Source organism: Miniopterus schreibersii (assembly GCF_964146895.1).
Source record: "Miniopterus schreibersii genome assembly, chromosome: 4".
In the NCBI taxonomy this organism is placed as follows: domain Eukaryota; kingdom Metazoa; phylum Chordata; class Mammalia; order Chiroptera; family Miniopteridae; genus Miniopterus; species Miniopterus schreibersii.
This window is the reverse complement of record NC_138105.1, coordinates 79,271,927-79,281,126: the sequence shown is the minus strand read 5'-3', so window position 1 is coordinate 79,281,126 and position 9,200 is coordinate 79,271,927.

Below are 9,200 nucleotides of genomic sequence, written 5' to 3'. Positions count from 1 at the left end.
TAGAAAAGAAGAGACCTGCAACAAGGTAAGGTTAATTCTACATAATTCAGGCAGGCTCAGCTGTAGGCTATGGGATGGTTGGGAAATGGAAGGGAGGGTCGGACCCAGTCAGAGCTGGAAGGATTAACTAGTGTAGGGCTGGCCTCACATATGCGTTAAAAACAGTACAACAGAGTACATTGCAAGGGCTGTGGTGAGCAGCAGGAACTGATTCAGGCCAGTAGGCAAGGAGGTCCGAACTTGGGAAGGTGGGGAGGGCCCTACTGTGGGAGGCTCCAGGTGGCAGATGTGCCAAAGGACAGGTGGACAGTGAAACCACCATATCAGCTACTTAGCTGGGAGGAAGAGTCCTGGCCAGGGGGAATGGCCCAAGAGTTCGGCATGATGTCAGGTCCACACCAGACCTGAAGTGCCAAACAGAACACAGGTGCAATGATGGGTCCATCTCAGCTGGCAGTAGAGCCAGGCGGGAACTCTCAGGCGTGTGGGTGGCTTAGGCTCACCTGAGCCTGAGCCTGTGGGTCATGGCAGCAGGGACAGGTTTGGACCCCACCGAGTAGTGGGTGTAAAACCAGTGCCCTAACCAGTTCTGCCCCAGTGGTTGCAGGGGGCATCCCACCCACCACAGCTCCAGCTGACTTAAGTGGGGAGGTGAGTTGAGGGAGCATGGGCTGAAGACGCCCAATGCCAAGATACCCATGAGAAAAAACAGGGCTTGCCGGTTTAAGACTTAGCATCGGTTGCAAATCAATGAAATGAGAACACAATTTTCTGGCTTCCTTTATCTTCTCTGAAAGATGATGTGATCAGCATCTACTTCTCTGTACTTCCCCACTCCAGGACCACCAGAGGTCCCACCCTTCCCTGGTTCATTCCAACCTCCCGGAGCCTGCACCAAGGGGCTCCCTCCAGGGTCATCATCCAGCGACAACAAGCTCCAGGGGACAGACACCAAGGACACCCTCTGAGGAGACAGCTAGGCAGCGTACTGTTGGGAAAAGAGCCTGGCCTGGAGTCACAAGACCTAAGTTCCAGTCCTGGTTTCATCACTAATTCACTGCACGCCCTTGCGCATGTGTCTGTCATTTTGCCCACCTGCAGACCAGATGTTTTCCAGGCTCTCCTCCTCCTCTGAGCTTTCACACTAGTGTGCTGAATACTAGGCCAGGTGTACACTGTGCCAGGACAAAAGCAAGAAGGCTGTCGCCTCTCCTGTCTCGCCAACCCCTTCGGGACCCTGCTTCTGCCCAGGCTGACTGGTAACTGCACTGTAATGCATGGGAGCAGAGGTGTCAGGAAACGGTGTCAGGCTCCAGGTGATCACAGAGTCATGTGAAGCAGCAGCTGGGGCGCCCTCTCCAAACCACTGCCACAGCCCCTCTTGTCTGGAAAAGGACCCTCCACTGATGGGAGCCCCCCACTCCCGTCATGAACTGATTGATACCGTACACAAAGCTGACTCCTGCCTCAAGGTGGGTCAGCTCTGCAGTGTGGTTTATGTTCCAGAACCTTCTCCCTGTGGATTAGGTCAAACCTAAACTTTGAGACGACTTCCTTGCTCAGCCCCAGCCCTTCCCCTTCTCTCCCTTCCAGCTCTTTCTGAAGAACACAGTCCTAATAAGTCCGTTTCACAAAACATCTGCCTTAGGCCCTCTTCTAGGGACTTGGTCTAAAACAGTGTGCCATTAACAAGTGAAAGTAAAATGCCACCGATGGGTAAACCATGAATGGGGCCAAATATATGGAAGTAAAAGCCCAGATTCATTCTGAAATAAGAAAAAAGGCTTCCCCAGGCTGTTTGTGGGGGAAGCAAGCAGCGATCGGCCAGATCCTGTTTGTCCCTGAGGAGAGTAAACTGAGTTGTTCCCTGGTACTGAAACCCCCATTTTCCGGATTCATTTCCCAAGCATCGCAGGGCGGGAGCTTCCAAGGTGAGGATAGGTCGCATTTCCTTGATCAGCACATCAGTGGCTGACCCGACTCGCGCAGGAGCCCCTCTTAATGAAACTCCAAGAGTGAGTGTGGTCCTTCCCCTTAGAGGCTAGGCGGATGTGTCAAGTCCAATTTTAAAAGGCTACAGAGGCCAGCACTAGCCAAAGTCACCCAGCCTACAGTGGCCTCTCAAGTCCCAGCTGAGGTGACCTAGGGAAGGTCCTGCCTGGTACGAAGCTTGCTGGACCCGTGCACTGCTCTCAGGCACATCAATCAGATGTGGTTAACATGCACCAACATGCATGTTTGATTCCTGGCTCTGCCTCTTGATGTCTGTGTGCACCTGCCTCAGTGTCCTTCTGTCAAATTAGGGGCTCATGTGCTATTAAATGCATTAATAGAGGGAATGAGCTGAGAATGGCATTCGGCACATGGAGAGGTTCAGTACATGTTAACTTACGATTATCACAATACGTAACTGCTCATTCATTTGAGGGCATTTGGGTCACCACCCTGAAGTGCTGTATGTACCTGAGCAAAACACTTCAACACTTCCAGCTCTTAAACACAAGGTTCAGTAGGATGCCCTGCCTCTAAAGCATTTCTGGACCTAAACCTGAGCGAGTCAATGACCTACTAATGCCAACTTTGAGCTCAGCATGCTTCCAGTTCCAGACCCTGAACTGTAGGCTGGACGTTTTGTTCATTTATCCACACAAGACTTGTGTTGGCTAATTTTGTGTCAACTTGACTGGGCCTCTGGATGCCCAGATACTTGGTTAAGCGATTCTGGCGTGTCCCGGAGGGCATCTCCGGATGAGATTAACAGATTGCCTTCCCCAATGTGAGTGGTCCTCAACCAATCCACTGAAGACCTGAATAGAACGAAAAGCTGGAGGGAGAATTCACTCTCTCTGCCTGGCTGTTCAAGCTGGGACACTGATCTTCTGCCCTCAGACTGGACATCTAGCCACTCTTCTGGGTCTCCAGCTTGCAGAAGGAAGATCATGGGACTTCCCAGCTTCCATAATCACATGAGCCAATTCCTTGTAACAAGTCTAGACGGACAGACAGATGGATAGATAGATCTACTACTGGTTCTGTTTCTCTGGAGAACTCTGGCTAATACACAACTACTTCTGCATGTCCATCAACCAAAGACACTGAAACAGGGATTTGTTTAAACAAACAAATAATTTAGGAGTGTGATTTCTTTTTAAAGAGAAGACAGTAGGGATAAAACTTTGGACATCCCAAGGCAGGCGGTATGTTTCACTGTTTTATGGTCTCTCTCTCCTTCCCAAGACTTTAAGTCCTTACCAGAGATGAACTCTTGCCACCTATCTGCTATGATGGCGGCATATGATGCCAAGCATTCACAGCTGAACTTAACTTTCATTTTAAAGCGGGAATGTTGGGTGCAGGAAGGACCCAATGCCCATGGCTTCGAGTGGCACAAATCCAGGCTCCATTACTTGCTGTGTTGCACAATTGAATCCTTACTTAAATGAGTCACTCTCCTCCTCCGTAGTATGATACCACCACCTCCCTTTCAGGAATGTCATGAGGTGTACATGACAGGATGCATGTGTATTAGTCTCCCTTGCTGCTGTAACAAATTGCCACAAACTTAGTGGCTTAAAACAAGTGTATTATCTATCAATTCTGTAGGGTTAGGTCTAAAATGGGTCAGCAGGGCTGTGTTCCTTCTGCAGGCTCTACAGGAGAATCCATGTCCTTGCTTTTCCCACCTTCTAGATTTTGCTCCATTGGTTGGCTCGTGGTCCCACATCACTCAGAATTCAGCTTCCATCATCACAACTCCTTCGGACTCTAATGCACCCTCTTTTCCTAACAAGAGCCCTGTGGTTACATTGGGCCTACCTGGATAATCCAGGTAATCTCTCCTTCTCAAGATCCCTAAAACTTAATCACCTCTGCAGTCTCTGGTAACAAACATATTCACAGGTTCCACTGACTGGACATGGACATCTTTAAGGGGTTATTATTCTGCGCACCATAGCATGCGAAAGACCTGGGACAATAATTCCGAGCACAGAAAAGGTGCTTCACAAATAACACTTTTTTTTGGCAAGGAAAGCAGGAAGGCAATAGTACTAGAGCAATTAATTAATGCTGACAGCATTCACTGGTCACAAATGACAAATGCTATATGTTTCCACTAATATGAGGTCACTAGATTAGTCAAATTCAAATAGACTGAAAATAGAATGGTGATTGTCAGGGGCTGGAGGTTGGGGGAGATGGGGAGTGTTGCTTAGTGGGTATAGAATTTGTTTTGTAAGATGAAAAAGTCCTAGAGATCTGCTGCATTACAATGTGCACATAGTTAACACTACTGAACTGTACACTTAACAATGGTTAAGATGACTCAAAATGGATCACAGACATAAATGTAAGCTGCAAAACTATAAAACTCATAGAAGATAACATAGGAGAAAATTTAGATGACCTTGGGTTTGGTGATGCCTTTTTAGATAGGCATGACCCTTAAAAGAAAGAATAAGGTGGACTTCATTAAAATTAAAAATTTCTGCTCTGTGAGAGACGATGTCAAGAGAATGAAAAGACAAGTCACAGACTGGGAGAAAATTTTGCAAAAGGCACATCTGATAAAGAACTATTATCCAAAATACACACAAAAAACCCCCTTAAAACTCAGTAAGAAAACAAACCCAAATAAAAAATGGGCTAAAGACCTAAACAGATACCTCACCAAAAAAGATACAGATGCCAAATAGGCATATGAAAAGGATCTATATCATAAGTCATCAGAGAAATACAAATTAAAACAACAAGATACCACTTCATACCTATCAGAGTGGCTAAAATCCAGAGCACCAACACCACCAAATTCTGGGGGGGATGTGGAGCAGCTGGAACTCTCACTCATTGCTGGTGGGAATGTAAAACAGTGCAGCCACTTTGGGAGACAGTGTGACAGTTTCTTACAACTAAACATACTCTTTCCATGTGATCCAGCAACTTCGCTCCTTGGTATTTACCCAAATGAGTTGAAAACTTAGGTCCACACAAAAACCTGCACACAGCTATTTATAAAAGCTTTATTCATAATTGCCACTTGGCAGACTCCTCCAGTAGGTAAAATAAATTGGTACATCTAGAAAATGAAATATTACTCAGTGATTACAAAATTGAGTTATCAAGCCATGAAAAGGCATGGAAGAAACTTAAATGAATGTTACTAAGTGAAAGAAGCCAATCTGAAAAGGCTACATATAGTATGATTCCAACTATATCACATTCTGGAAAAGGCAAAACTTTGAAGACAATGAGTGGGCCCTGGCCAGTGTGGCTCAGTTGATTGGAGAGTCATCCCATACACCAAAAGGCGGTGGGTTGGATTCCCGGTCAGGGCTCATACCTAGGTTGTGGATTCGATTCCCTGGAGTGACACCCGTGGGCAGCAGCTAATCCATGTTTCTTTTTCTCTCTCCCTTCCTCTCTAAAAAATATCAATAAAAATTTTTTTTAATTAAAAAAAAAAATCAGCAGTTGTCAGGGATTGGGGGGGTGTTGAATAAGTAAAACACAGGATTTCCTTTTTCTTTTTTAAAAAATATATCTATATTGATTTCAGGGAGAGGAAAGGAGAGGGAGGGAGAGAGAGATAGAAACATCAATGATGAGAGAGTCACTGATCGGCTGCCTTCTTAAAAAAACACAGGATTTTTAAGGCAGTGAAAATACTCTGATACTGTAATAGTGGATACATCGTTTTACATTTGTCCAAACTCACAGAATGACACCACCAACAGTGACCCTTATGCAAATTATGGACTTTGAGTGATAATGGTGTGTCTGTGTCAGTTCATCAGCTGTAACAAATGTACCGCTCTGGTGGGGGGTTGACAGTGGGGAGAGTATGCATGTGCAGGGGTAGGGGGTATCCGGGAGATCTCTGTATCTCCACTCAATCCTGCTGTGAACCTAAAATTGCTCTAAAAATAAAGTCTATTAAAAATAGTATTTTTAAAAGTGGTAAAGATGGTAGATTTTTATGTTATGTGTCTTACAATAAAAAACACATCACTCTTTTAGTCTCAGAGAGACTAATCAAACTTCATCTATTTGATTTGCTTAGAACAGGTTGGAGTGAGCTTCATACACCACCATTTAAGCCAATAAATATTGCTTGTAAAGTGATTTTTAAAAAGCATGTTCGCAAGTACATCTAACACTTGTAATTACGATGCCAGACCATTAAACAATTGTTTTAAAAACAATTTTGTCAGATGACGGCTTAAGCATCTCAAACTGTCTCTGAGGCTGTTTCCAGTTTGCCTCAGTATTTTGTTCTTAATATGAGAATAAAATAAATAACATGAGGATGTGGGAATTTGGGGATGAACCTGTTCTGTATCTTAATTTGGGTGGTGGCTATGCAACTGTGTACATTTGTCAAAACTCCCAGAACTGTATACTAAAAAGTTTTATTTTATGTAAGGCCTATTTTTCAATGGGAAAAATAAGTTACTTGGTAATTTCGTTCCTTGGTATTTACCCAAATGAGTTGAATTACATTTTTGACCCAGTTGTGAAATTCATCTCTTTTTAAATGCCCCCCAAATAATCCACTTAGTCTTTGAGACAAACAAGGCAGGTTTCACTGGAGATTTGCTTTGGGGAAAAGAGATTTACATTCCAAATCCGTCTCAGCTAGAGAATTTCTGTGGCCTCTGCCCTCTTCTCTGCTCCTTCTCTGGTCCCCTAGGAACCTGCTTCTCCCTGGGTTACGAGGGCCGGTTTAGCTCCCCGCCTTGTGCCCTCAAATCACATAGCAGGTGTAATTCCAAGTGTTGGATGTAGTTGCAAACATGCCTTTAAAAATCACTTTACAAGTAATATTTATTGGTTTAATGGCATTGAAAGTAAGCACATCACGGTGCTCAGAACTACTGGTCCCCAGCGGGCACCATTCATTGGCCTCCCAGAGCATTAGGCATGGAGGCCAAGGGTCCCGGTGAGAAATCTTGAGGTGGCTTTGTTGTTCTGTGTGACACAGAACTTCCTATGTCAGAAAGAACACAGAACAAACTCTGCAACCTTGCATCCCTCCTTTATCTTCAATGTCTCTACTACCTCCTTAAGTATTTAAATAAGCTCAAAATCTGTTCTATCTTTTAGAAAAAGTCCTCGGGCCACTCTCCCCCAAGACACCTCCCTGCCTCCTGCTCCTCCAAGGCCACATTGTCCAGAAGGGGCCGCCCCGCTCCTCTCGCGCCCAAAGCGCTCTAGTCTGCCCCATCCCACAGTCGTCTACACGGGCTCGGACTCCGGTCAATACTTCTGATGAAAGCAGCCAGTGCTCTGCAGCGCTCACTTAAATGGATCTTAAAACAACACTTGGCATCGTGGCTCCCAAAAAACATCCCCAGGCTTGGCTCTCCTCTCTGGTTTTTCCTCTCCATACCCTTTTCGGCTTCTTGGGCCACATCTTCCCGTGTGGTGTCCAGGGTTCTTCCTAGAGCTTCCCCGCCCCCATGCCGTATCCCTCATTCCACGCTTCACCACCACCCTTCTTCTGATTAAGGCCAAAATTCCTATCTGCAGCCCAGCTCTTTCCTCTGAGTCCTAGACTCCTCTCTCCGGTGACCTTGACTTGTACCCCAGTATCTGACAAGCCCTTAATCTCATTCTGGACCTTCAGGAAATGGAAACATCACCCAGTAAACACCTTGGAGTAACCCTTTCCACATTTGGGTGACAGATCCCATCTTTCATTGGCCCTATTCACTTACTTCCTGGGTATTTCTCCCCATCTCCGCACCCACAAACCTAACTGCCCATCCCTCATTCATTTTTGCCCTCCTAGCATTTATTCACCGAGTTTGAAAGTGATGCCTGTTGCCCAGTGGGCGAGGCTCAGCGGTTGAGCATCAATCTAGGATCCAGGAGATCGCAGTTCGATTCCGGGTCAGGGCACATGCCCAGGTTGCGGGCTCGATCCCAGTCGGGGCCGTGCAGGAGGCAGCCGATCAATGACTCTCTCTCATCATTGATGTTTCTCTCTCCCCCTCTCTCTCTGAAATAATAGTAATAAAAAAAGGTGATGCCTGTTGGTCCTCTGTTTTCAGTTCTTCAGTGACTTCCCCAAACGCCTGGGATGAAGTCCATGATCATTAGCATACCTCCTCCTCCAAGGCCATACCCAGTGTTTGCGGTCGGCCTGTCCAGTTTCTCCCCAGCTCTCCAAGTCTCATCACTGATCTGCTTCCGGCTGCTTGCATGGTTCTTTTTTACCGTAAGTGCAGATGTTACTCCCCTGCCTAGAATGCTCTTCTCCACCCTTTTCCCCTTGCAGCTGCCTGCTCCTCAGCTTTCAGGGCTGGGTCTAAGGCCGCTTCCTGTGCTCCCTCGAAGTGAAGTCCCCATGTGACAGGCTACCCAAGTTCTCTCTTCTTAACACTTATCGTAATCATCTGTGCAACTGTTTGTTTACTCTCCCTGCTAGACAGAAAGTCCCGTGGGTTTTGCTTAGTCACGGATATGTGCCTTTCCTTTTGGTGACACAGCACTTGAACTTTCTATGCTGGAAGAATGAACCCCTGCATGAGTCCTGGTGGAAGGGGCAGGAAGGCGAAAGACCACCCCAACCCCTCCCTTTCCCAGCCTCTCTTGTAGGCAGGACATGAGCAATCCCCCGATGGGCACAGGATTTTGCCCTGAGAGGATTTTGACTCAGGAACTGGTAACAGAACGAAAAGTTGGGAAACTCACTCCTCTTCTTCGGGCAGAAGTGGTGGTGGTGGCTCCAAGGGTGAGCTCCGGGGACAGAAGCAGCTTCAGTGCTGGCTGCCAAGTGAGGTCCTGGGAGAGTTGAAAGACGTCGTGTCCTGTGCAGCAGCTCCCATCAGTTCTGCAGTGGCTCCCCAGCCCTCTCAATGACTGTCACTTGTAACTGACTTTTTAATAGACTCCATGTGCATCAGGGTCAGACTACACCAGAATCTCCTAGTCAGAGCTGACTAATACAGCCATAAATCTTGTGCCGGAAGAGCCGCTGGCATGCAGCACGTACACCACGAATGCTTGCTGGTTAAAAGAATGCAGGGAACATACGGGTCACATGTGCATTTGTGGAATGAAGATCCCTTATTTTTTGTAATCCTCACCCGAGGATATTTTTTCCACTGCTTTTTCAGAGAGAGTGGAAGGAGAAAGAGAGAGAAACATCAATGTGAGAGATGTCGACTGGGTGCCTCCACGAGCGCCCCGACTGGGCT